Here is a 27,724-nt window from a genome sequence, read left to right on the forward strand (position 1 = left end):
ATAGCACAAATTAAAGACCACTGCACAGTGGTCCCCAAATTACGGCCCTCCAGATGTTGCAAAACTACAACTCCCAGCATGCATGGACAGCCAAAGGGCATGCTGGAAGTTGTAGTTTTGCAACAGGTTTGCACAGGGTACATTCACATGGGCGGGGGTTTACAGCGAGTATCACGCTGCAAGTTTGAGATGCAGCAAATTTTCCACCGCAGCTCAAACTCCCAGCGGGAAACTCGCTGTGAACCCGCCCATGTGAATGTACCCTAAAAACCCTACACTACACTACACAAAATAAAAAGTAAAACACTACATATACACATACCCCTACGCAGTCCCCCCCCCCCCCCTCCCCAATAAAAATGAAAACCATCAGGTACGGCACTGTTTCCAAAACGGAGCCTCCAGCTGTTGAAAAACAACAACTCCCAGTATTGCCGGACAGCCTTGACTGTCCTGGCAGGCTGGGAGTTTTTCAACAGCTGGAGGCACCTTGTTTGGGAATCACTGGCGTAGAATACCCCTATGTCCACCCCTAGGCAAATCCTTAATTTAGGCCTCAAATACGCACGGCGCTCTCTCACTTCAGAGCCCTGTCGTATTTTGGGGGCCTTTTCTCATTTTACCCTTTATGAAAAGATAAAGTTGGGGTCTACTCCAGCATGTTATTGTAAAAAAAAATAATTTTTTACAGTAACTTGCTGGTGTTGCCCCATACTTTTTATTTTCACAAAAGGGAAAAAAGACCCCCAAAATTACCCCATATGCTGGCGTAAAATGCTCTGCCTGGGCAGAACAAGGTTCAGGAGTGAGAGCACACTATGTACATTTGAGCTGATTTGCACAGGGGTGGCTGGTAAGGTACCTTTTTTCTAAATTTAAAGGGGATGTGTGGTGCTAAATAGTTTACCACTATAGGGTCAGGAATACACATTTGTGTTCCTGATTCTATAGTGTTCTTTGAATACCCTGTTGACAACTTTATTTCAGTTTTAGGAGACACCAACAAGAATAACTGAGTAGTCACACATTTTTTTTATCTATACCCAATGTTTGTGTATAGATATTTTGTAGAATAATTTAATTAGAGAGCTTAATTAAATTAAATTAATTTAATTCAAGAGCTGTGAATAGCGAGGTTATGATATATATTAAAGTTTGCCTTAAAATGCAATTTATACCATTAATTTTAATATCGCCTGCTTACTTTTTTATTTTCTTCTTTTTATCGCGCTTGGGGGGCCTCAGATTTATTTTCGCCTAAGGCCTCAAAAAGTCTAGAGCCGCCTCTGGCTCTGTTTAACTTTCTGCCACCAGTTGATTTGAAAGAAAAAAAAAAAAAGGTTTCCACCAGAGTACCCCTTTAAATAGGAATGGGAATGTAATATGATTTAGGGGGTGTATAGCATTGAGGGGGCTTTAAGACATAATCCAACCTAGAAAGTTAGTGTTCTTGCTCTCATTCTTGCCGCTGCCTGTTGCCCACGCATTTCCTCTGGTTCTGTTGTGCTGTCTTGGAAAGAAACTTGCCGTTTTGCTCAAGAAAGAACTTTAGGAATCATCTATCACCTAAAATACAATAAAACAGCCTCATAAAATCACATCTTGCCATTCTTTTCATGGTGTCATTAAGTGAAGATGATAGTTACTTTTTGGCTCATTTTGCTGTAATCCTTGTCTTTTATATTATTTAGGGTCTATTCTTTTGTACAGTATCCGTGTATTTTTATTTTGTAGGATTTAAAGCTATGTTCAGTCATTTAGTTAACATTGAACTCTGGATCATAAAATCTGCAGCATCTGCAAGTCCTTTTAGTTGCGAGCTGCAGCCTCTATGGGCCAGACTTGCATCCCACAGATACTCTATAAGTATGAGAAATTTAGAGGCCAGGTCATACCTCAGACTCTTTGTATGTTTTATTGTTGTGGATTGCAGTGGTAAAAAATTGTCCTGAGTAAAACTCCCTAAAAACAGAAGAGGGCACTACCTTCCCACCAAATTTTATTTAAGGATATATTTTTATAATATGTATCAGACATCACTCAAATTTAATTAAACATTACTTAAAAATCTGTCCTGCAGAGTACAGCGCAAAAAATATTTATTTATGAAAGACTTACTAGGAAATGATATTGAGGGAGTGCAGAAAGTGAAACAATGCAACAGATAAATCCTGTTTCCGTGCCAGTCTACAACACCCAGAAAAGGCATGTGGGAAAACCTGCTGCCTATATACTTAACTATTTGGTTGTCAACTCGCATTGCCTTTAAAGGGGTATTCCAGGATTTTTTTTATTTGACTATGCTACAGGGACTGTAAAGTGTAGTTCATAATATAGTTTCTGTGCCTGTATGTGACGGTTTTCTTCTGTGATTTTCACCCCAATATTTATTTTTAACAGCATACAAAATGATTTTTCCCAGGTTGCAATGCGGCCGAGGCCTGATTCACTAGTCAGCTGACGACAGGGTGCCTGTCTGCTTCAATGGGTGGAGTGATCGCTTGGTGGGAGAAAGATCAATCTGCAAAGAATGCAACAGCTGTAGGCACCCTGATTGAAGTCTTTTGAATGGGCGCAGCTCATTTATGTTTCAATGGGTGGGGTGGCTGATGTGTGGGAGGGAGGATAATGGAATTATGGGATTTGTAGGCAAAGAAGAAAACTCAAAAAGGAAATACCAGTACACAAAAAGCTAGCCACAGTGTTATGGTAATCTCACAACGTAGCCATTTATTCCAAAGACAAGCGCAGATCCTTCCTAAGCATGTCCATTACTGTCTGCCAGGTACATACTAAAATGACCTCATGGTGGATAACCCCTTTAAGTCTTTTCTGCACATTTCCTCCATTTGATACCTTGGCTGGCCGTCCTCTACTCATACATCTTCCTTTCTGAAAAATACTTCACACTACACATCATACTGTAAGGATTTCTCCCTTGGGATAGCTCTGGGATCGTCTTTGACACTGCCACAGGACATGTTTCCATCAGCGGGCAAACAACAGTACTTTATGCAAATCTGGCCCCTCGCCAGCTTTATTAGACATGTTGCAGGATAAATAAAAACATAACACAGGAACAAACAAAATCCTAGACCGTCTAGTCACTAATTAAACAATCCAGCATGCCCTGACTATCAACTGGTGGGCTTTTCCCAGCCAGTAAAACTTATGCCTCCTGCAACCTTCTACTCACTGTTCACACACAGCGTTTGCAACGTCTTGCTGTGTGTCTCGTCCACACTTCACTGTTGGGGCCACTCACAGCTTGGGTTGTGCGTTCCTCACAGGACCACTGCCTCCCCCCACAGCCACCTTGCTGTCATCTGTGGAGAGCCTAGAGTACACTGTCTGACTTCCTTTTAAACAGACTTCCCCTCTCTGCTATCTCATTAATTAGGTCACAGGTGGAGGTTTCTCCAGGGTTAGCTAGGAAAATACACCCTTTCCTTGCCACACTGTCATGACAGTGCGGCTCCTTACATGGCAGTGCCTATCACCGGCCGAGGCAGGACATCGCTGCGGCCGGCAATACGCTGACCGCAGCGTGATGTTCCGAGCCTAAGAAGCAGGGACCTGAGCAGGGCCGGAGGAACGGGACGCCAATATCGGCGCAACGGGGGAACGGAGGAAGGTGAGTTAAAGTTTATTTTTTAAGTTTTTGCAGACTGGCCACTATTGGAGTTATAAGTTTAGCGTTGCATTTCTCCTTTAATAGGATGTGTGTTGGCTACCGCATACATAGAAAACATAGAAAAACATAAAATGTGTCGGCAGGTAAAAAACATTCGGCCCATCTAGTCTGCCCAGAGCCATGCATTGTTATAATCTATAAGGGGACCACCAATCCATGTCCCTGACTGCCCCCCTTAACACAACATCAGAGGTAACATCACCAAGACAGTGACATTAGCTGCCATTATGGCAATCCTGTAGTATTATTATGTTCTATACAACCTTAAAGGGGTACTCCGGGGAACTAAACTCATAGCCCATCCTTTCCCTCTTACCAATCTATTTATTTGTCTAAATATCATTCATTAGCTATATATAGAGCAGTTTCCCTCTTTCAGCTGTCACTGACATGCAGGGAGTTAGAGAAAGATGTAATTATCAGATCCTGCTTGTCTTTGTGTAAACCCCTCACTGAGACCTTGCCCTCACCCTCCTGCAAGACAAACACCACGTGATTTCTGACTTAACAGGCACACCACTCCTCCCTGTGTGCTGGCAGAGAAGCCCAGTGAAGATTCTCAGTCACAACTCAGCACATAATGCTGTTCTTTTCCTGCTGTAGATCTTATCACTGACTGCTGCCATTTCGAGTATACCATGATTTATTGCTGGGGAGAAGGATAGTTTAAAAGAATAGACATGTACAGTGTGTGCTCCTGACTGTTTACAACAACACAGCATGCACACAGATAGTGAAAGCAATTGGCTGACAGCCATTACACAGAGCCACACTGACTTCTGGGAGTTGTAGTCTGGGCTGCAAGCAAGAAAAAAGAATATTAACCTGTTGGGACGAAGGGCGTATCCATACGCTCGTGGGAATATCTATCAGCAGGCACCACGTACAAATGCCCATGTCAGCGATCGGCGCAAATTGCAAGTGAATTCACACTTGCGATTTGCGCCGATTCCGGGTCATTACGGGTCTATGGTGACCCGGAATATAAGGGGGATCGCGGTTGTCTAAGACACCCACGATCCCCCTGAAGCGATAGGAGTGAGCTGGCATGGGTGCTACCCCTCCTATCCCTGCTATTGGTGGTCTAGACACGACCACCAATAGCAGATCGGGGGCGGGGGGGGTTTACTTTCGTTTTCCCCGTCCTGCCCACCCACAATAGGCGGGGCAGGATGGGGAAACCGAAGAGGACCGGGCGACGGAGATCTGCGGGCGGCAGAAGAGGACGGCTCCCTGGATGCAACGGAAGCCGGTAAGTTGCCTAGCAACATCTAGAGGGCTACAGTCTGAGACCACTATAGTGGTCTCTAGACTGTAGCCCTCCAGATGTTGCAAAACTACAACTCCCAGCATGCCCAGACAGCTGTTTGCTGTCCAGGCATGCTTGGATTTGTAGTTTTGCAACAGCTGGAGGTCTACAGTTTATAGACCACTGCACAGAGATCTCTATACTGCCCTCTAGATCTTGCTAAACTACAACTCCTAGCATGCCCACACAGCTGTTTGCTGTCTGGGCATGCTGGGAGTTGTAGTTTTGCAACATCTGGAGGTCCACAGTTTGAAGATCACTGTTCAGTGGTCTCTAAATTGTAGCACTCCAGATGTTGCAAAACTGCAAATCCCAGCATGCTCACACAGCAAACAGCTGTCTCAGCATGCTGGGAGTTGTAGTGGCGTACCTCCAGCTGTTGCATAACTACATCTCCCAGCATGCCCTTCTGTGATCAGTACATGCTGGGAATTGTAGTTTTGCAACAGCTGGAGGCACACTGGTTGGAAAATATTGAGTTAGGTAACAGAACCTAACTGAAGGTTTTCCAACCAGTGTGCCTCCAGCTGTTGCTAAACTACAACTCCCAGCATGCACAGTCTGTCAGTACATGCTGGGAGTTGTAGTTTTGAAACAGCTGGAGGTTTGCCCTCCCATGTGAACGTACATTCACACAGGCAGGTTTACAGTAAGTTTCCTGCTTCAAGTATGAGCTTCGGAAATTTTTCGCCGCAGCGCAAATTCCTAGCAGTAAGCTCACTGTAAACCTCCGCCAGTGTGAATGTACCCTAAAAACACTACACTACACTACACTAACACATAATAAAGGGTAAAACACTACATATACACCCCCTTACACTGTCCCCCCCAATAAAAATAAAAAATGTATTGTACGGCAGTGTTTCCAAAAAGGAGCCTCCAGCTGTTGCAAAACAACAACTCCACGCATTTCTTGACAGCCACTGACTGTCCAGGCATGCTGGGAGTTTAGCAACAGCTGGAGGCACCCTGTTTGGGAATCACTGGCGTAGAATACCCCTATGCAATCCCTAATTTAGTCCTCAAATGCGCATTGCGCTCTCTCACTTCGGAGCCCTGTCGTATTTCAAGGAAACAGTTTAGGGCCACATATGGGGTATTTCCGTAAACGGGAGAATTAGACTACAAATTTTGGGGGGCTTTTTCTCCTTTTACCCCTTATGAAAAGGAAAAATTGGGGTCTACACCAGCCTGTTAGTGTAAAAAAAAAAAAAAAATGTTTTACACTAACATGCTGGTGTTGCCCTTTACTTTTTATTTTCACAAGAGCTAAAAGGAAAAAAAGACCCCCAAAATTTGTAACGCAATTTCTCCTGAGTACAGAAATACCACATATGTGGGCATAAAATGCTCTGCGGGCACACAACAAGGCTCAGGAGTGAGAGTGCACTATTTACATTTGAGGCTTAAATTAGTGATTTGCACAGGGGTGGCTGATTTTACAGCGGTTCTGACCTAAATGCAAAAAAATTAATACCCACATGTGACCCCATTTTGGAAACTACACCCCTCACGGAATGTAACAAGGGGTACAGTGCGCCTTAATACCCGAAAGGTGTCTGACAGATTTTTGGAACAGTGGTCAGTGAAAATGAAAAATTTAATTTTTTTGTTTGCACAGCCCACTGTTCCAAAGATCTGTCAAACGCCAGTAGGGTGTAAATGCTCACTGTACCCATTATTACATTCCGTCAGGTGTGTAGTTTCCAAAATGGGGTCACATGTTGGGGGGTCCACTGTTCTGGCACCACGGGGGGCTTTGTAAATGCACATGGCCCCCGACTTCCATTCCAAACAAATTATCTCTCTGAGCATTGTAGTTCGCCCACAGTGCACTTAACGTCCAAACATGGGGTATTTCCATACTCAGAAGAAATGGAGTTACAAATTTTGGGAGGCATTTTCTCCTATTACCCCTTGTAAAAAAGTAAAATTTTGGGGAAAAACCAGCATTTTAGTGAAAAATCTTTCTTACTCGAGAGAAATTGGTTTACACATTTTGAGAGGATTTTTCTCCTTTTACCCATTGTAAAAATTCAAAAACTGGATCTACAAGAACATGCGAGTGTAAAAAATGAAGATTTTGAATTTTCTCCTTCACTTTGCTGCTATTCCTGTGAAACACGTAAAGGGTTAACACACTTACTGAATGTCATTTTGAATACTTTGAGGGGTGCAGTTTTTATAATGGGGTCATTTATGGGGTATTTCTAATATGAAGGCCCTTCAAATCCACTTCAAACCTGAACTGGTCCCTGAAAAATTCAGATTTAGAAAATTTTGCAAAAAATTTTAAAATTGCTGCTGAACTTTGAAGCCCTCTGGTGTCTTCCAAAAGTAAAAACATGTCAACTTTATGATGCAAACATAATGCAGACATATTGTATATGTGAATCAATATATAATTTATTTGGAATGTCTATTTTCCTTACAAGCAGAGAGCTTCAAAGTTAGAAAAATGCAAAATTTTTGCATTTTTCATCAAATTTTTGCATTTTTCACCAAGAAACGATGCAAGTATCGCCGAAAATTTACCACTAACATAAAGTAGAATATGTCAGATTTGCAAAAAATGCTCCCGTCCTTAGGGTCATAATGGGCTCCGTCCCCAAGGGGTTAAGGAGACTTAATGGGGTCACAAGAGCTGCCATAACCCCATGGATAACTACAGGGGACACAGAACAGGTATTTTGGTGGCTTTGGGGTATTTTTCTTTTTCTTTACTTCCCCAGAGCACCTCTTTAAATGTCTGCTCTAAAAATAGACTATCAATACTAAAGTCTCAAAGGACTCCTTAAAGAGTACCTCTCTTGATCTTGTTAAATTCTATATTCCTCCTAGTTCACTGTCCCCATCATGATAAACCACCCCCTGCCTTTATTTTTATAATTTTAGTTTTCTACCTTGATATTGCTCTGTATTTTCTGCTCAGTCTCAGTTAGATTAACAGACAGGGAAGGGACGTTACCCAGCAGGCGTGACATCATCTGAAGCCATACAGGGGAGAACTTCCTCCCTCACTCTGCTACACACAGCCAAGAGCAGTTCAGTGTGTGAGATGAGCTATGATTGGCTAAGGATGTACAACCAACCCACCCACCCTCAGCACTCCAGACTGCATTTCCTGATTTTGGACTTCTGCCAGGCCAGCAGGAGTCCAAAGTCTGCGCAAGAGATGGGGGGGGGGAAATGTGCTCTGGACAGGTAGGGAGACACTTTGTGGCAGCTTTTTTTTAACACAAATAAAACATAGAAAACTTTTAAAAACAAAGTACATTAGAAAGATTTTTTATTTACCATAAGGAGTGCAATAGCAAAAATTAGTTTTAATGAGAGTGCCCATTTAAGGGAACCTATCAGGAGTTTCACATTGCCTTACCACGGGCAGCATGAAACCGAAATAAGCTCTTATTTTAGAACTGGTTTGGAATATAATTTCAAGTTCCTGGGGCTATTCCAGTGGCTTCTCCCTGTCCTCCTTGACTGATCGATTAGTACAAGATAAGCAATACAAAGTATTTACAGGGTTACTAAGTCTTTTATGTAGAATAACTCTATGGCCCAGATTTATCAAACTATGAGAGAGAAAAAGTGGAGAGATTTTCCCACAACAACCAATCACAGCTCAGGTTTCACTTTACCAGAGATTATTAGCTGAGCTGTGATTGGTTGCTGTGTGAAAATCCCTCCACTTTCTGGGTCTATGTATTAACAGTAAAATTGTTAACAAAGGTGAACATGCACTTTAACTCATTTGATAACTTATTGATATCACGTATTGATATATCTCATAACAATTTAGTAAAAGTCTTTGTTATCTTCAAATGACTATTCCATAAAGGTCAACCATTATTTTGCCTAGGACTGCATGTTTTTAGATCATGTATTTTGTTGTCTGTTGTCTGTTTTTCTACAAGGCCTTTCACATAGACTGCAGTGGTGTGGTGTTTTGTCCTAGTATTTGTGTAATCTTCTCTTTTACCTTATTATTGCTAATAAATATTAATAACTGTAGTTTTGCGTTGGTTTCCAATGGTTTCATAGTGGTGTTAGTATGACTTTATGTTGGCATTCCTTGGGCAACTAGACCTGTAGAAAGTGCTACTACTAACTCAGGTTACACAGGTAAATTATTCAGACCCTCCTTTCTTTGAGCTACCATATGTGTATACTGAACTCTAATTCCAGACGTGTTTTATCTCTCGTGTGGTATGTGAGCTGCAATAGTCTGAAAACATGACAGGAAGTTCATGGGGATGGGGGGCCGAACTACTAACGGTGAATGTAATATTTCATATTTTTATTAAACTTTTTTGTTGTATTTATACACTAATAATAACAGCAACAAGGAGTGTTGATAGATGAAGTAACGCAGTGCAGCCACTATACAATGAACAGAGACGTCTGCTTCCAGATTATTTTACTGTGTTGTGCGGGTGTTGCGGCTTTGCAAAACAGGGGTATTGGCAGGGGTGCCACGTGTCTGCACCCCACTGATCAGATATTGATGGTGTATTCTGAGGATTGGCTATCAATAAGTGTTCACTGGAAACCCCTCTTTAATGCTAAGTTTCCACTTGGTTTTTTTTCTGGCAGTTTTTGGATATCTGCCACTGCAGTTTTTGAGCCAAAGTCAGAAGTGGATCCATAAGGGAGGAGAAGTGTAAGTCCTTCCTTTATATGTCCTAGTCCTTTTGAATACACTTCTGGCTTTGGCTCAAAAACTGCAGTGGCAGATGTCCAAAAAAAACAAGTGGAATCCTAGCCTAAGTGTTCAAAAATAAGGCAGTCAAGCAACAGTATGTCTTAAAGGGGTACTCCACTGGAAGTTTTTTAATCAACTGGTGCCAGAAAGTTAAACAGATTTGTAAATGACTTCTATTTAAAAATCTTAATCCTTCCAGTACGTATCAGCTGCTGTATGCTCCACATGAAGTTTTTATTTTTTGAATTTCCTTCCTGTCTGACCACAGTGCTCTCTGCTGACACCTCTGTCCATTTTAGGAACTGTCCAGAGTAGGAGCAAATCCCCATAGCAAACCTATCCTGCTCTGGACAGTTCCTAAAATGGACAGAGGTGTCAGCAGAGAGCACTGTGGTCAGACAGAAAATGAATTAAAAAAGAAAAGAACTTCCTGTGGATCATACAGCAGCTGATAAGTACTGGAAGAATTAAGATTTTTTTTTATAGAAGTAATTTACAAATCTGTTTAACTTTCTGCTACTAGTTGATTAAAAAAAAAATGTTTTCCAGAAAAGTACCCCTTTAACTCCTTAACGCAGGACGTATATTTACATCCTGCGCCAGCTCCCACGATATAACGCGGGGTCACGCGGTGACCCCGCGTCATATCAGGTCTGTCCAGGCGGCCATCAACCCGGGACCCGCGGCTAATACCGGACATCACCAATCGCGGTGATGCCTGGTATTAACCCTTCAGCGTGCTGAACAAAGTTGACTGCCGCTTTTGAAGTGAAACTGCCGCTTCTGAAGTGAAATTACGGCATCCCAAACAGCTTGCAGCACACGAGGAGGATCCCCCCTATGGGGGCTATAACACTGCAAATATTTTTTTTTTTTTTTTTATAAAGAGTGTTAATAAATGTGATTTAGCCCCTTCCCTAATAAAAGTCAGAATCACCCCCTTTTTCCCCATAAAAAAAAACTATGTAAATAAATATAAACATATGTGGTATTGCCACGTGCGTAAATGTCCAAATTATAAAAATATATAATTAGTTAAACCGCACGGTCAATGGCGTACACGTAAAAAAAAAAACGTAGATTTTTGGGTAAAGTAACTAATGTCACTGCAAAGTAGAATTGGTGGCACAAAAAATAAGCCATAATACGGATTTTTAGGTGGAAAATTGAAAGGGTTATGATTTTTAAAAGGTAAGGAGGAAAAAACGAAAATGCAAAAACTGAAAAATGCTGAGTCCTTAAGGGGTTAATTCAGAAATAAATTACTTTCATAAACTGAAGAGTTAATACATATGCCTTAAGGCAACTGATGGGCCATGGTTACTCCTAGCACAAACAGATATGTTAAAAGTAATATATGTTGACAGTAGTTTACTTGTAAAACGTAGCTTTCACCTAATCCATGGGATAGTGGAATAGTGGAAGGTGGAGGTGCATTCCTTCAGGACGGACTTGTCATCCTCGGCAGCGTTTACTCTTCAGGTGTACAGGAGTACATATTGACATCTAAGTGGCCAGAAATTGACCAGAGGGGGAGAGGAAAACAAAGTTGACCAAATGTATGCAAAGAATTTAACTTATTACCAGAATGCCTGTGTTAGATAACGGTATTTCCAAAACCAGAGACATAGAGTTGAAAACCCTTGGAATAGGCTGTTTTATGAAAGGAAGTATGCTCTGCTTATTATTTTAAAGTGTACCTATCGTTAACAAAAACTTTTTCTATAATGTAGATAATAACATTATATGTATATATGTAATATACGTTGGTTAAAAAATGTCTATATTTTTGGGTGAAAAAATGCTGTAGCTATTGCCTGTGTCACAGAGCCTCACTGTACAGAGCCCTGCTTGTCCTCACTGTACAGAGCCCTGCTTTTCCTCAGTGTACAGAGCCCTGCTTGTCCTCAGTGTACAGAGCCCTGCTTGTCCTCACTGCACAGAACCCTGCTTGTCCTCAGTGTACAGAGCCCTGCTTGTCCTCAGTGTACAGAGCCCTGCTTGTCCTCAGTGTACAGAGCCCTGCTTGTCCTCAGTGTACAGAGTCCTGCTTGTCCTCAGTGTACAGAGCCCTGCTTGTCCTCACTGCACAGAACCCTGCTTGTCCTCACTGCACAGAACCCTGCTTGTCCTCAGTGTACAAAGCCCTGCTTGTCCTCAGTGTACAGAGCCCTGCTTGTCCTCACTGCACAGAACCCTGATTGTCCTCACTGCACAGAACCCTGCTTGTCCTCAGTGTACAGAGCCCTGCTTGTCCTCAGTGAACAGATCCCTGCTTGTCCTCACTGTACAGAGCCCTGCTTGTCCTCAGTGTACAGAGCCCTGCTTGTCCTCAGTGTACAGAGCCCTTCTTTTCCTCAGTGTACAGAGCCCTGCTTGTCCTCCCTGCACAGAGCCCTGCTTGTCCTCACTGTACAGAGCCCTGCTTGTCCTCACTGTACAGAGCCCTGCTTGCCCTCAGTGTACAGAGCCCTGCTTGTCCTCAGTGTACAGAGCCCTGCTTGTCCTCACTGTAAAGAGCCCTGCTTGTCCTCAGTGTACAGAGACCTGCTTGTCCTCCCTGCTTGCCCCCAATGCACAGAACCCTGCTTGTCCTTAGTATACAGAGCCCTGCCTGTCCTTATTGTACAGAGCCCTGCTTGTCCTCAGTGTACAGAGCCCTGCTTGTCCTCAGTGTACAGAGCCCTGCTTGTCCTCAGTGTACAGAGCCCTGCTTGTCCTCAGTGTACAGAGCCCTGCTTGTCCTCACTGCACAGAACCCTGCTTGTCCTCAATGCACAGAGCCCTGCTTGTCCTCAGTGTACAGAGCCCTGCTTGTCCTCAGTGTACAGAGCCCTGCTTGTCCTCAGTGCACCTAGCCCTGCTTGTCCTCAGTGTACAGAGCCCTGCTTGTCCTCACTGCACAGAACCCTGCTTGTCCTCACTGCACAGAACCCTGCTTGTCCTCAGTGTACAAAGCCCTGCTTGTCCTCAGTGTACAGAGCCCTGCTTGTCCTCACTGCACAGAACCCTGATTGTCCTCACTGCACAGAACCCTGCTTGTCCTCAGTGTACAGAGCCCTGCTTGTCCTCACTGCACAGAACCCTGCTTGTCCTCAGTGTACAGAGCCCTGCTTGTCCTCAGTGTACAGAGCCCTGTTTGTCCTCACTGCACAGAAGCCTGCTTGTCCTCACTGCACAGAAGCCTGCTTGTCCTCAGTGTACAGAGCCCTGCTTGTCCTCAGTGTACAGAGCCCTGCTTGTCTTCACTGCACAGAACCCTGCTTGTCCTCAGTGTACAGAGCCCTGCTTGTCCCCAGTGTACAGAGCCCTGCTTGTCCTCAGTGCATAGAGTCCTGCTTGTCCTCAGTGCATAGAGCCCTGCTTGTCCTCAGTGCACAGAGCCCTGCTTGTCTTCAGTGTACAGAGCCCTGCTTGTCCTCAGTGTACAGAGCCCTACTTGTCCTCAGTGTACAGAGCCCTGCTTGTCCTCAGTGTACAGAGTCCTGCTTGTCCTCACTGCACAGAACCCTGCTTGTCCTCAGTGTACAGAGCCCTGCTTGTCCTCAGTGTACAGAGCCCTGCTTGTCCTCACTGCACAGAACCCTGCTTGTCCTCAGTGTACAGAGCCCTGCTTGTCCTCAGTGTACAGAGCCCTGCTTGTCCTCACTGCACAGAACCCTGCTTGTCCTCAGTGTACAGTGCCCTGCTTGTCCCCACTGTAAAAAGCCCTGCTTGTCCTCAGTTTACAGAGCCCTGCTTGTCCTCCCTGCTTGCCGCCAATGCACAGAGCCCTGCTTGTCCTCAGTGTACAGAGCCCTGCTTGTCCTCACTGTACAGAGCCCTGCTTGTCCTCACTGTACAGAGTCCTGCTTGTCCTCAGTGTACAGAGCCCTGCTTGTCCTCAGTGTACAGAGCCCTGCTTGTCCTCAGTGCACAGAACCCTGCTTATCCTCAGTGCACAGAACTCTGCTTGTCCTCAGTGTACAGAGCCCTACTTGTCCTCACTGCACAGAACCCTGCTTGTCCTCAGTGTACAGAGCCCTGCTTGTCCTCAGTGTACAGAGCCCTGCTTGTCCTCAGTGCACAGAACCCTGCTTATCCTCAGTGCACAGAACTCTGCTTGTCCTCAGTGTACAGAGCCCTACTTGTCCTCACTGCACAGAACCCTGCTTGTCCTGAGTGTACAGAGCCCTGCTTGTCCTCAGTGTACAGAGCCCTGCTTGTCCTCAGTGTACAGAGCCCTGCTTGTCCTCAGTGTACAGAGCCCTGCTTGTTCTCAGTGTACAGAGCCCTGCTTGTCCTCACTGTACAGAGCCGTGCTTGTCGTCACTGCACAGAACCCTGCTTGTCCTCAGTGTACAGAGCCCTGCTTGTCCTCAGTGTACAGAGCCCTGCTTGTCCTCACTGCACAGAACCCTGCTTGTCCTCACTGCACAGAACCCTGCTTGTCCTCAGTGTACAGAGCCCTGCTTGTCCCCATTGCACAGAGCCCTGCTTGTCCTCAGTGCATAGAACCCTGCTAGTCCTCAGTGCATAGAGCCCTGCTTGTCCTCAGTGCACCTAGCCTTGCTTGCCCTCACTGTACAGAGCCCTGCTTGCCCTCACTGTACAGAGCCCTGCTTGTCCTGAGTGTACAGAGCCCTGCTTGTCCTGAGTGTACAGAGCCCTGCTTGTCCTCAGTGTACAGAGCCCTGCTTGTCCTCAGTGTACAGAGCCCTGCTTGTCCTCAGTGTACAGAGCCCTGCTTGTCCTCACTGTACAGAGCCCTGCTTGTCGTCACTGCACAGAACCCTGCTTGTCCTCAGTGTACAGAGCCCTGCTTGTCCTCAGTGTACAGAGCCCTGCTTGTCCTCACTGCACAGAACCCTGCTTGTCCTCAGTGTACAGAGCCCTGCTTGTCCTCAGTGTACAGAGCCCTGCTTGTCCTCACTGCACAGAACGTTGCTTGTCCTCAGTGTACAGAGCCCTGCTTGTCCCCATTGTACAGAGCCCTGCTTGTCCTCAGTGCATAGAGCCCTGCTTGTCCTCAGTGCATAGAGCCCTGCTTGTCCTCAGTGTGCAGCGCCCAACTTGTCCTCAGTGTACAGAGCCCTGCTTGTCCTCAGTGTACAGAGCCCTGCTTGTCCTCAGTGTACAGAGCCCTGCTTGCCCTCAGTGCACAGAGCCCTGCTTGTCCTCAGTGCACCTAGCCCTGCTTGTCCTCAGTGTACAGAGCCCTGCTTGTCCTCAGTGTACAGAGCCCTGCTTGTCCTCAGTGTACAGAGCACTGCTTGTCCTCAGTGTACAGAGCCCTGCTTGTCCTCAGTGTACAGAGCCCTGCTTGTCCTCACTGCACAGAGCCCTGCTTGTCCTTAATGTACAGAGCCCTGCTTGTCCTCACTGCACAGAGCCCTGCTTGTCCTCAGTGTACAGAGAGCCCTGCTAGTCCTCACTGCACAGAGCCCTGCTTGTCCTCAGTGTACAGAGAGCCCTGCTAGGCCTCACTGCACAGAGCCCTGCTTGTCCTCAGTGTACAGAGCCCTGCTTGTCCTCAGTGTACAGAGCCCTGCTTGTCCGCTCACACTTCCAGTATTTGGACTCCTCATAGAGACACAAAGGCAATAGCTGCAGGGACAAAAATATACATATTTTTTAACCAATGTATATTACAAATATACATATAATGGTGTTATCTTCATTATATAAAAAGTTTTTGTTGATGACAGGTACACTTTAACCCCTTAATGAGAATGGACGTAAATGTATGTCATGGTGCGGTGGTACTTAACGCACCATGACGTACATTTACATTCCGCCATGACCACGAGCCCCGGTCCAGCTATCGGCAGCCAGGGACCCACCGGTAATGGCGGACATCAGAGATCAGACGGATGTCCACCATTAACCCCTCAGATGCCGTGATTAATACAGCTCATGGCATGTGTAACAGTGCCATACTTTAAATGGATGATCGGATCGCCCGCAGCGCTGCCGCTGGGATCCGATCATCCAGCATGGTGGCTGGAGGTCCCCTCACCTGCCTCTGACCATCTCCTGGGGTCTTCTGCTCTGGTCTGAGATCGGGCAGACCAGAGCAGAAGATAGCCGATAACACTGTGCTATGCCCTATACATAGCACTGAACCGTAATAGCAATCAAATGATTGTTTTAAATAGTCCCCTATGGGGGACTATTAAAGTGTAAAAATAAAGTTTAAAAATTTAAAAATAAAAAGTCTAAAAATTTGAAAAATCGTCTCCCCCCCAATAAAAATGTAAATCCGTTTTTCCCATTTGACACCCAAAAAAGCATAAAAATTATAATAAATAATAAACATATTTTGTATTGCCACATGCATCAAAGTATGAACTCTAAAAAAAATGTATTGTTAATCATCCCATGCGGTGAACGGCGTAAATGTAAAAAAAAAAAAAAATTATCAAAATTGCTGCTTTTTTGTCACATTTTATTCCCTAAAAAAATTTATAAAAAATGTATAAAAAGTCAAATATAAGCAAAAAGGCTACCAATAAAAGCTAGAGATCACAGTGCAAAAACTGAGCCCTCATACCGCCCCGTATACAGAAAAATGAGAAAGTTATAGGTGGTCAAAATAGGGCAAATTCAAACATACTAATTTTGTTAAAATAGTTTGAGATTTTTTTTAAGCGGTACAATTATAAAAAGGAATATAACATGGGTATCATTTTAATGGTATTGATCCACAGAATAAAGAAAACATGTAATTTTCCCGTAACGTGTACAGCGTGAAAACAAAATCTTCCAAAATTTGCTAAATTGTGGTTTTCTTTTCAATTTCCCACTTAAATAATATTTTTTTGGTTGTGCCGTACATTTTATGGTAAAATAAGTTATGTAATTACAAAGTATAATTTGTTACACAAAAAACAAGCCCTCATATGGGTCTGTGGATGGAAATATAAAAGTTATGATTTTTAGAAGGCGAGGAGGAAAAAACGAAAATGCAAAAATAAAATTGGCCTGGTCCTCAAGGCCAAAATGGGCCTGGTCCTTAAGGGGTTAAGGAACAACAATTAACAGGAGTGCAGAGGTAGCAGTTGAACCAGGGCCCTGGTGCCTGAGGGGGCCCCAATACACATCTGCCCCCAAAAAGACCAGTATTAGAATTGGCACATGGGGCCCTGTTGCAGATTTTGTATTGGGGCCCAGAAGCTACAAGTTACGCCTCTGACAACTAATATAGTTATGCAGAAGCTATTATAAGGGCCAATATGTGACACAATACACCTTGAATGATAGCAAATACATGTACCACAGTAAGTGGACCCATATATGAAGGTTGATGAATCATGCATCTAACAAAGCAGCATCCCAGGGAAACAAACTGATAACGGTGGGCTAGAGCCCATAGCACAAGCCCCTACCTAACCACACCCACGGCCCCACCCCTAACCACAGTAATTGAGTTAGCCAAGTATGTAGGTAGCCAGTTATATAGCCCCGATAGCCCCACCTGGCGACACCCCTGATTATGGGTATGTATTTATTACTTTACTAGCTGAGCATTCGGCATTACCTGGTTTTTCCTACCTAATCCTTGTGGGGGAGGAAAAGCAACGAAGGAAGAAGCTTTTGTCTCCATATCCTGTCCTCATATCCTGACCCCATATCACTTCCTCATATCCTAACCCCAAATCCCCTCCTCATATTTGATCTCATATTCTGACCTCATATCCCGTCCTAATATCCCTGTCACCATATCCTGTCCCCATATCCTGACCTTATATCCCATCCTCATATCGTGACCCCATATACTCACCTCATAGCCCGACTGACACATTCACCAGGAGATGCAGAGTGGAGCTTGTGAAGTAAGGCACCAGAGGTCCCATATAACTGCATGGGACTTGAATAAAAAAAAAAACATTCTTCACAGGGGTAGGTTAGGGTTAATTTAAACTATCCTATATTTTTATTTGACATATAAGTAATATGTGCACTAAGTATTATCGCATTATCTTCAGTCGTAGGGAAGTTATGCTGGAACATACATTTCCCAAAGGTTTGCAAGTGACTTTAAACAAAAACCCAGACCCTCGCAAATGGGGTTAGGTTAGGGTTAAATTAACTATCCTATATTTCAAGTTGACATATAAGTAACATGTGACCAAGTATAATCGAAATATCTCCAGCCGTTTGGAAGTTATGCAGTAACATATATTTCCCATAGACTTGTATGGGTCTTTAAACAAAAACCTCGACCCTCGCAAATGGGGGTGGGTAAGGGTTAATTTAACTATCCTATGTTTGTAGTTGATATAATATTAACATTTGTATCAAGTTTCATGTTAATATCTTTAGCTGTTTGGAAAATGCTGGAAAATACACACATTCACACACACACACACACATATACACACATACATATATACACACGAACACACATACACATATACGCACATTGGCTCAGATTTATGAAACTGTGTGAGAGAAAAACTGGAGTGATTTTCCAACAGCAACCAATCACAGCTCAGCTAACAAGCCCTGGTAAAGTGAAAGCTGAGCTGTGATTGGCTGCTATGGGAAACTATATATAGATGGCGGGTTGGTATCGGGGTTATTAACATTATTGGGCTGTATGCATATGCACTTTATTACAAGAATTTGAATGTGTAGTAGTTTACTATTCAGCCATAACAGACAACTCTTAGGCTGAGTTCACACTGCAGAATTTCTGGGCAGAATTTCTGCTGGAGATCGAGCCGGCGGCACTAGGACCAAGCAGACTGCGTTGCTGCCCCCATAAAATGCAATGCATTTCTTGGTGGATCTTTTGGGAGATCTGCTCAGAAATGCATTGCCATCTATGGGGACATCGGGGGGACATCGGGGGGTTATCGAGGTCCTAGTACCGCCGTCTCAATCTCCAGCAGAAATTCTGCCAAGAAATTCCCCAGTGTGAACCTAGCCTTAATGTCCTTGGCACAGCCAAAACCCTGACTTGAACCTAATCAAAAATCTATGGAGATATCAGGAAATGGCTGTGTACTGATGGTCCTCATCCAACCTGAGAGCACTCGTGTATCTCCGGCTCTCCCATAGAGATGCATGGAGGGGGCGTGTCGGCAACCACTTTGTACGGTGGTCAACACAGCTTTGTGCACAGAGTTGTGCTCACTCCGTGCATGGGGAGAGCAGGGGCACCGGGCAGGAGATTGCAGAGTCCCAGCGGTTAGCCCCTCTCCAACCCTGTAGATAGGGGATAAGTTACTCCTTTAATGTTACCTAACCATTAGTAGAGTATTTTAGGGAGATCTAAGGAAGGTTGTAATATAAGGGCAAAACATCTGAGACAGGCTTGGCACATGTGGGGTGTAGTCAGACCACCATTTTTACATTGATAAATCTGTTGTAATGATTATGACATATAAATGAATGCATTTATTGTCACTGTAAGGGTTACATACAGTACGCCATATTCGCTACCTGTACTACACAGTACTGTTTACTAACCCTGCTACATATACTTTACTGCTATTTACCTGTACAACATACTAATTTGCTCTCCCTATTTGTACTGCTTAAAGTGAAACACTATTTACCTGTACTATATATATGTGGTAGGGCCTTGGGGGTGCAGTGTAGTTGGGGTGTTGCTTCAGTAGATGAGGGGTTAACTTAACCCCTGTCACTCGTGACGCCAGGGTGAGGGGTTAATATGCTGAGGTAAATCTTCGGCCTATCGCCACCCTTCCCAGAAATGATAGGTGCGTGCTTAAATGAATGAAGGTCCACAATAGGGATGAACTTGAACTTGTATAAACTTTACTGAGGTACTTGCGGTACATCCAATTAACAGGAACAGTCTTAGTAATACAGTCTCTATGTAGTACGGCAGTGAGTGACAGATGCCGCGGACCATTAGCTTATCCAAGAGGTTATTAGAATTAGGATTGATGCAGAGATCCATCCGGATTTAGGGGTCTGTTTAGGTCTGGTGATCTTGCAGACTTAAGAGGGATTGAGATAACTCACAGTTTCGTAAGATGGCCGTTGCCGCAAGGCTTGGGCCTAGTCACTGCTGACGACAGCTGCGCAGATCCTCCTCTATCAGCAGCCCACGAGGAAAGAGCGATGCTGCTTGCTTGACAGCACAGGAACAAGAGCGATTAATGGCCGCCGCTCCCTTATATGGGCAGGGGCAGGGCCGTTTTGGATTGGTCCGAGTCAGCTGTCACTCACCGTTACAATGCATGGTGGGCGATCACCTGTCTTCCTCCAAAGGTCCTTGAACCATAAACCATAGAGTTTTGGAATGCATCACGTGACCTGCAGGTCCTGCGACGCTACAACAAGGTAAGTATACATTATATACATATATACACTTAGAATTGAATAGTTTTAACTATTTAAGGGGTGACAAGGGGCTAACTATAGATGAGGACCCCACCGGTAACTAGGGACTCTTACTTTGGGAACCTCACCACATTGTAACGGATGCAATCCGGTACCGGGACAGAGATACCACATAAACTCTACCGCTCTACCTCTACTGCATGTACTGAACTATTTTCCTGTACTATACTGCACTACTTGTATCATACTATTCTCTAGCTGAGCTACATATTCCATAACACTATTTATCTGAACTACCTGCACGGTTATGTCCTTCCTGTACCACATGTAATGAACTACTGTTTACCTGTACAAAATGTAATGTACTGCTCTACCTGAGCTGGGTGTACCGTACTGCTGTCTGACATATAATGCATTGATCTTTTCTTGTACTAAATATACTGCTCTGTACTGCATTCAAACCCTGTTAACTATAAACTATCCCTGTCATTTCAAAAAACTTTTGACATGTCACAGAAGCATGTCAAAAGTTTTGATCGTTCAGGGTCTCAGTGCTGAGACCCCAACAGATTAGAAGAACTGGCAGGGATAAGCACGTGGTATCGCAATTTTCTCGCCAGCTCACAGAAAACTTTGTCCTGCAGGCTCCATTATAAGTCTAGACAAGACCCCGACCCATTAAAACCTTTGACATGTCTCTGTAATATGTCAAAAGCTTTTTTGACACTTTAAAAGCATTGACTGCTGGAAATATTTCCCTGACCTCGGAGAATTCTAAGCAGACAAATGAACACGGCCGATCAATTGCAATTAGCAGGTTTATTCCTTTCTGCTTGTTCAGTCGTAATTTTCCTCTTCTACTGACAAATCTAATTTTAGTAGTAACTAGGGAGTAAACTGTGTTATTCTGTACAATGTTATTACAGGCATGAAAAAAGAATAGAAAAGATACAGCATGTCAACAACCACAGCAATATTCACAGCTGCAGGCTAAAGCGGAGCGGCAGTGATGAGATTCCTAACAACCCCATGAAGAAGAGCAAGATAAACTGTTGACACATTTATTTGTGGACTGGTGTCCAGACGTGTCCACATTTGGTGGCCAATAAAAACATGATCTTGATGGTAAATTGAACAGTCATTGGCCACGACATGTGGGCGGGGTTTTGTAGTCATGGGATTAAGGGAGGCTACCTCCTACTATAGCCTGGTCTGCCTAGGTGTTTCAACCCCTTAAATGGGCACTATCATTAACCCCTTAAGGACTCAGCCTATTTTCACCTTAAATGGGTACTCCGCCCCTAGACATCTTATCCCCTATCCAAAGGATAGGGGATAAGATGTCAGATCACTGGGGTCCTGCTGCTGGGGACCCCCGGGATCTCGGCTGCAGCACCCTGCTATCATTACTGCACAGAGCAGACTCGCTCCGTGCGTAATGACTAGCGATACAGGGGTCGGCGCATTGTGATGTCACGGCTCTGCCCCCTTGTGACGTCATGGTCCACCCCCTTAATGCAAGTCTATGGGAGGGGGCGTGATGGCCGCCATGCCCCCTTCCATAGACTTGTATTGAGGGGCGGGCCGTTACGTCACGAGGTGGCGGAGCTGTGACGTAACGATGCTCCGGCCCCTGTATTGCCCGTCATTACGCACGAAGCGAGTCTGCTCTGTGCAGTAATGACAGTGGGGTGCCGCAGCCTTAACACCTCACAGGTGGTTGATGACTTTTCGTTAAAGTTGGATGTGTAATTAAAAAAATTTTTCACTAAAATTCATTTTTTCCCCCCAGATTTTACAATTTTACAAGGGGTAATAGGAGAAAATGCCCCCTAAAATTTGTAACCCCATCTCCTCTGAGTATGGAAATACCCCATGTATGGACATCAAGTGCACTGTGGGCGCACTACAATGCTCCAAGGCTTTTGGAAAAAAAAATTTGCTGAAATGGTTTTTGGGGGCCTGTAGCATTTAGGAAGCCCCTATGGTGCCAGAACAGCAAAAAATCCCCACATGGCATACTATTTCGGAAACTACACCCCTCAAGGAATGTAACAAAGGGTACAGTGAGCCTTAACACCCCACTGGTGTTTGACGACTTTTTGTTAAAGTTGGATGTGTAAATGAATTTTTTTTTTTTCACTATAATGCTGGTTTTTCCCCAAATTCTACATTTTTACAAGGGGAAATGCCCCCCAAAATTTGTAACCCCATTTCTTCTGAGTATGGAAATACCCCATGTGTGGACGTTAAGTGCTCTGCGGATGCACTACAATGCTCAGAAGAGAAGGAGCCACATTTAGTTTTTTGAAAGCAAATTTAGCTAAAAATAGTTTTTGGGTGGCATGTCGCATTTAGGAAGCCCCTATGGTGCCAGAACAACAAATAAAGCCCCCATGGCATACTATTTGGGAAACAACACCCCTCAACGAATGTAACAAGGGGTACAGTGAGCCTTAACACCCCACAGGTGTAAATTTGTACATGAAAATGAAAAAAAAAAAATTTCACTATAATGCTGGTGTTACCCCAAATTTTTTATTTTCATAAGGGGTAATAGGAGAAAAAGCCTCCCAAAATACCCCACATGTGACCCCATTTTGGAAACTACACCCCTCCCGAAATGTAATAAGGGGTGCAGTGAGCATTTGCACCCCACTGGTGTTTGACAGATCTTTGGAACAGTGGGCTGTGAAAATGAAAAATTAAATTTTTCATTTTCATGGACCACTGTTCAAAAAATCTGTCAGACACTTGTGGGGTGTCAATGCTCACTGCACCCCTTATTACATTCCGGGAGGGGTGTATTTTCCAAAATGGGGTCACATGTGGTGGGGGGTCCACTGTTCTTGCACATTCCAGATACATTCTCTCTCCAAAAGCTCAATGGCGCTCCTTCTCTTCTGAGCATTGTAGTTTGCCCACAGAGCACTATATATGGGGTTACAAATAATGGGGGGCTTTTTTCCTATTAGCCCTTGTAAAAATGAGAAATTTGGGATAATACCAGCATTTTAGTGAAAAAAATGTAAAAAAATTATTTTAATGTCCAACTTTAACAAAAATTCTTCTAACACCTGTGGGGTGTAAAGGCTCACTATACCCCTTTTTACATTCCGTGAGGGGTGTAGTTTCCAAAATGGGGTCACACGCGGGTGTTGTTTTTTTTTTTTTTGCGTTTATGTCAGAACCGCTGTAAGGATCAACCACCCCTTTGCAAATCCCCTCAAATGTACATGGTGCTCTCACTCCGGAGCCCTGCTGTGCGTCCGCAGAGCATTTTACGCCCACATATGGGGTATTTCCATACTCAGAAGAAATTGCGTTACAAATTTTGGGGGTCTCTTTTTCCTTTTACTTCTTGTGAAAATGAAAAGTATGGGGCAACACCAGCATGTTGGTGTAAAAAATAATTTTTTTTTTACAATAACATGCTGGAGTAGATCCCAGCTTTACCTTTTCATAAGGAGTAAAAGGAGAAAAAGCGCCCCAAAATTTGTTAGACAATTTCTACCGAGTATGGAGATACCCCATATGTGACCCTAAACTGTTGCCTTGAAATACGACAGGGCTATGAAGTGAGAGAGCGCCATGCGCATTTGAGGCCTGAATTAGGGATTTGCATAGGGACGGACCCGGATGCAAGAATTACACTTGCCTCCGATACCAAAATTACCCTCCGGCAGTGCTTCCCAAACAGGGTGCCTCCAGCTGTTGCAAAACTCCCAGCATGCCTAAACACTCAATGGCTGTCTGGCAATACTAGGAGGAGTTATTTTGCAACAGCTTGAGGCTCTGTTTTAGAAACTGTGCCGTACCAGATGTTTTTCATTTATATTGGGGAGGGGAGGGGGTAAATGTGTAAGTGTATATGTACAGTACAGACCAAAAGTTTGGAAACACCTTCTCATTCAGGGTTTTCTTTATTTTCATGACCATGAAAATTGTAGATTCACACTGAAGGCATCAAAACTATGAATTAACACATGTGGAATTATATACATAACAAAAAAGTGTGAAAATATGTCATATTCTAGGTTCTAGCCACTTTTTGCTTTGATTACTGCTTTGCACACTCTTGGCATTCTCTTGATGAGCTTCAAGAGGTAGTCACCTGAAATGGTCTTCCAATAGTCTTGAATGAGTTCCCAGAGATGCTTAGCACTTGTTGGCCCTTTTTGCCTTCACTCTGCGGTCCATCTCACCCCAAACCATCTCGATTGGGTTTAGGTCCGGTGACTGTGGAGGCCAGGTCATCTGGCGCAGCACCCCATCACTCTCCTTCTTGGTCAAATAGCCCTTACACAGCCTGGAGGTGTGTTTGGGGTCATTGTCCTGTTGAAAAATAAATGATGGTCCAACTAAACGCAAACCGGATGGAATAGCATGCCGCTGCAAGATGCTGTGGTAGACATGCTGGTTCAGTATGCCTTCAATTTTGAATAAATCCCCAACAGTGTCACCAGCAAAGCACCCCCACACCATCACACCTCCTCCTCCACACCAGCACACCTGTGAAGTGAAAACCATTTCAGGTGACTACATCTTGAATCTCAACAAGCGAATGCCAAGAGTGTTCAAAGCAGTAATCAAAGAAAAAGGTGGCTACTTTGAAGAACCTAGAATATGACATATTTTCAGTTGTTTCAAACTTTTTTGTTATGTATATAATTCCACATGTGTTAATTCATAGTTTTGATGCCTTCAATGTGAATCTACAATTTTCATAGTCATGAAAATAAAGAAAACTCTGAATGAGAAGGTGTGTCCAAATTTTTTGTCTGTACTGTATAAGAAGTGTTTTTTTTTACTTTTTATTATGTGTTAGTGTAATGTAGTGTAGTGTTTTTAGGGTACATTCACACGGGCGGTTTCACAGCGAGTTTCCCGCTGGGAGTTTGAGCTGCAGCGGAAAATTTGCTGCATCTAAAACTTGCAGTGAGAAACTCACTGTAAACCCCTGCCCGTGTATCACATTCACATGGGGGGCAAACCTCCAGCTGTTGCAAAACCACAACTCCCAGCATGCCCTTTGGCTGTCCGTGCATGCTGGGGGTTGTAGTTATGCAACAGCTGGAGGCACACTGGTAGCAAAACACTGAGAGTTTGTTACTTAACTCAAAGTTTCGCAACCAGTGTGCCTCCAGCTGTTGCAAAAGTACAACTCCCAGCATGTACGGACAGCCAAAGGGCATGCTGGGAGTTGTAGTTTGCAACAGCTGAAGGCACACTGGTTGCGAAACACCGAGTTAGGTAACAAACTCTGTGTTTCGCATCCAGTGTGCCTTCAGCTGTTGCAAAAACTACAACTCTCAGCATGCAGTGACAGCTGAAGGGCATACTGGGACTTGTAGTTATGCAACAGCTAGAGGCATACTGCTAACACTCCCAGCATGCCCTTTGGCTGTCCGTGCATGCTGGGGGGGGTTGTAGTTATGCAACAGCTGGAGGCACACTGGTTGCAAAACACTGAGAGTTTATTACTTAACTCAGTGTTTCCCAACATGTGTGCCGTCAGCTATTGCAAAACTACAACTCCCAGCATGTAAGGTCTGTCAGTGCATGCTGGGAGTTATAGTTTTGCAACAGCTGGAGGCACATGGGTTGGGAAACACTGAGTTAGGAAACAGACAATGTTTCCCAACCAGTGTGCCTCCAGTTGTTGCAAAACTACAGCTCCCAGCATGTCCAGACAGCCGAAGGACATGTTGGGAATTGTAGTTATGCAACAACTGGAGGAGAACAGTTTGGAGACCACTGTGTAGTGGTGTCCAAACTGTATCCCTCCAGATGTTGCAAAACTACAACTCCAAGCATGCTCAGACTGCCCGGGCATGCTGGGAGTTGTAGTTCGGCAACATCTGAAGGGCCACATGTTGCCGAACTACAACTCCCAGCATACCTGGACAGTTTGAGCATGCTTGGAGTTGTAGTTTTGCAACATCTGGAGGGCTACAGCTTGGGCACCACTGTATAGTGGTCTCCAAACTGTGGTCCTCCAGATGTTGCAAAACTACAACTTCCAGCATGTCCAGACAGCCTTTGGCAGTCTGGGCATGGTGGGAGTTGTAGTTTGGCAACTACTAGAAGGCAGCAGTGAAGATCACTTACTACTGATCTTCACTGCCGCCCCCTTACTGCCACCGATCCCGCCGCTGCCTGCCGCCTGTCCCCCCGCGATCGCCGGTCCCTTGCCGCTCCGGCACCCGCCGCCATCTTCCTTCCACTCTGCCTGGACATCCAGGGCCGGGCAGAGCGGGGATTTCAAGTTTAACCACCCGCCCCCAACTGCCATTGGTCGGTCAGTCCTAACCGACCAATGGCAGGGGATAGGAGGAGGTGGCACCCCTGCCACCTCGCTCCTATCCTTTAGGATGATCGGGGCTGTCTCTGACAGCTCCGATTATCCCTATTTTTTGGGCGATCGGGTCACCAGAGACCCGATCTGCCCGGAATTGCCGCAAATCGTTGATCAGAATTGATCAGCAATTTGTGGCGATCGCCGACATGGGGGGGGGGGGTCTCAGGACCCCCCATTTGCACGGGATGCCTGCTGAATGATTTCAGCAGGCATCCGGGTGCGGTCACTGCCCGGCGAGCGGCGGAGACAGGAAATACTCAGGGCGTACAGGTATGCCCTGAGTCCTTAACCCCTTAAGGACCAGGGGGGTTTCCGCGTTTTTGCACTTAAATTTTTTACTCCTTACCTTTAAAAAATCGTAACTCTTTCAATTTTGCACCTAAAAATCCATATGATGGCTTATTTTTTGCGCCACCAATTCTACTTTGTAATGACATCAGTCATTTTACCCCAAAATCTATGACAAAACGGAAAAGAAAATCATTGTGTGACAAAATTGAAGAAAATATACAATTTTGTAACTTTTGGGGGCTTCCTTTTCTACGCAGTGCATTTTTCGGTAAAAAATGACACCTTATCATTATTCTGTAGGTCCATACGATTAAAATGATACCCTACTTATATAGATTTGATTTTGTCGTACTTCTGGAAAAAAACATAATTACATGCAGGAAAAGTTATACGTTTAAAATTGTCATCTTCTGACCCCTATAACTTTTTTATTTTTCCGCGTATAGGGCAGTATGAGGGCTAATTTTTTGCGCCGTGAAGTTTTTACCGTTACCATTTTTGTATTGATCAGACTTTTTTTTATCGCTTTTTATTCATTTTTTCATGATATAAAAAGTGACCAAAAATACACTATTATGTACTTTGGAATTTTTTTGCGCGTACGACATTTCCGCATGCGGTGATACCACATATGTTTATTTTTATTTACACAGTTTTTTTTTTAGATGGGAAAAGGGGGGTGATTCAAACTTTTATTAGGTAAGGGGTTTAATGATCTTTATTAACTTTTTATTTCACTTTTTTTTTTGCAATGTGTTAGCTCCCATAGGGGGCTATAACACTGCACACACTGATCTTTTACATTGATCAATGGTTTCTCATAGGAAACCATTGATCGATGATTCTGCCGCTTTACTGCTCATGCCTGGATCTTAGGCACTGAGCAGTCATTCGGCGATCGGACACAAGGAGGCAGGTAAGGTGACCCTCCTGCTGTCATACAGTGTTCGGGATGCCACAATTTCACCTCGGCGATCCTGAACAGCCCGCCGAGCTAGCCTGGGGTAGTTTCACTTTAGACGGAGCGATCAACTTTGAACGCCATGTCTAAAGGGTTTATAGCGT

General features: G+C 44.3%; 1 long non-coding RNA gene across 1 annotated transcript in view; it reads right to left on the reverse strand.

Annotated features, from left to right (window-relative positions):
• Nucleotides 1–595: 595 nt before the first annotated feature.
• LOC130308531 (uncharacterized) overlaps nt 596–27,724 on the reverse strand; it is a 38,858-nt gene continuing 11,729 nt past the window's right edge. Inside the window, exons 2-3 of the long non-coding RNA XR_008857490.1 lie at nt 11,104–11,214; nt 596–1,566 (exon numbers count right to left, since the gene is read on the reverse strand). This is a non-coding gene — a long non-coding RNA (uncharacterized LOC130308531). The remainder of the gene's footprint in view (nt 1,567–11,103; nt 11,215–27,724) is intronic.

The sequence above is a fragment of the Hyla sarda genome, chromosome 1, assembly GCF_029499605.1.
Source record: "Hyla sarda isolate aHylSar1 chromosome 1, aHylSar1.hap1, whole genome shotgun sequence".
NCBI classification, from domain to species: domain Eukaryota; kingdom Metazoa; phylum Chordata; class Amphibia; order Anura; family Hylidae; genus Hyla; species Hyla sarda.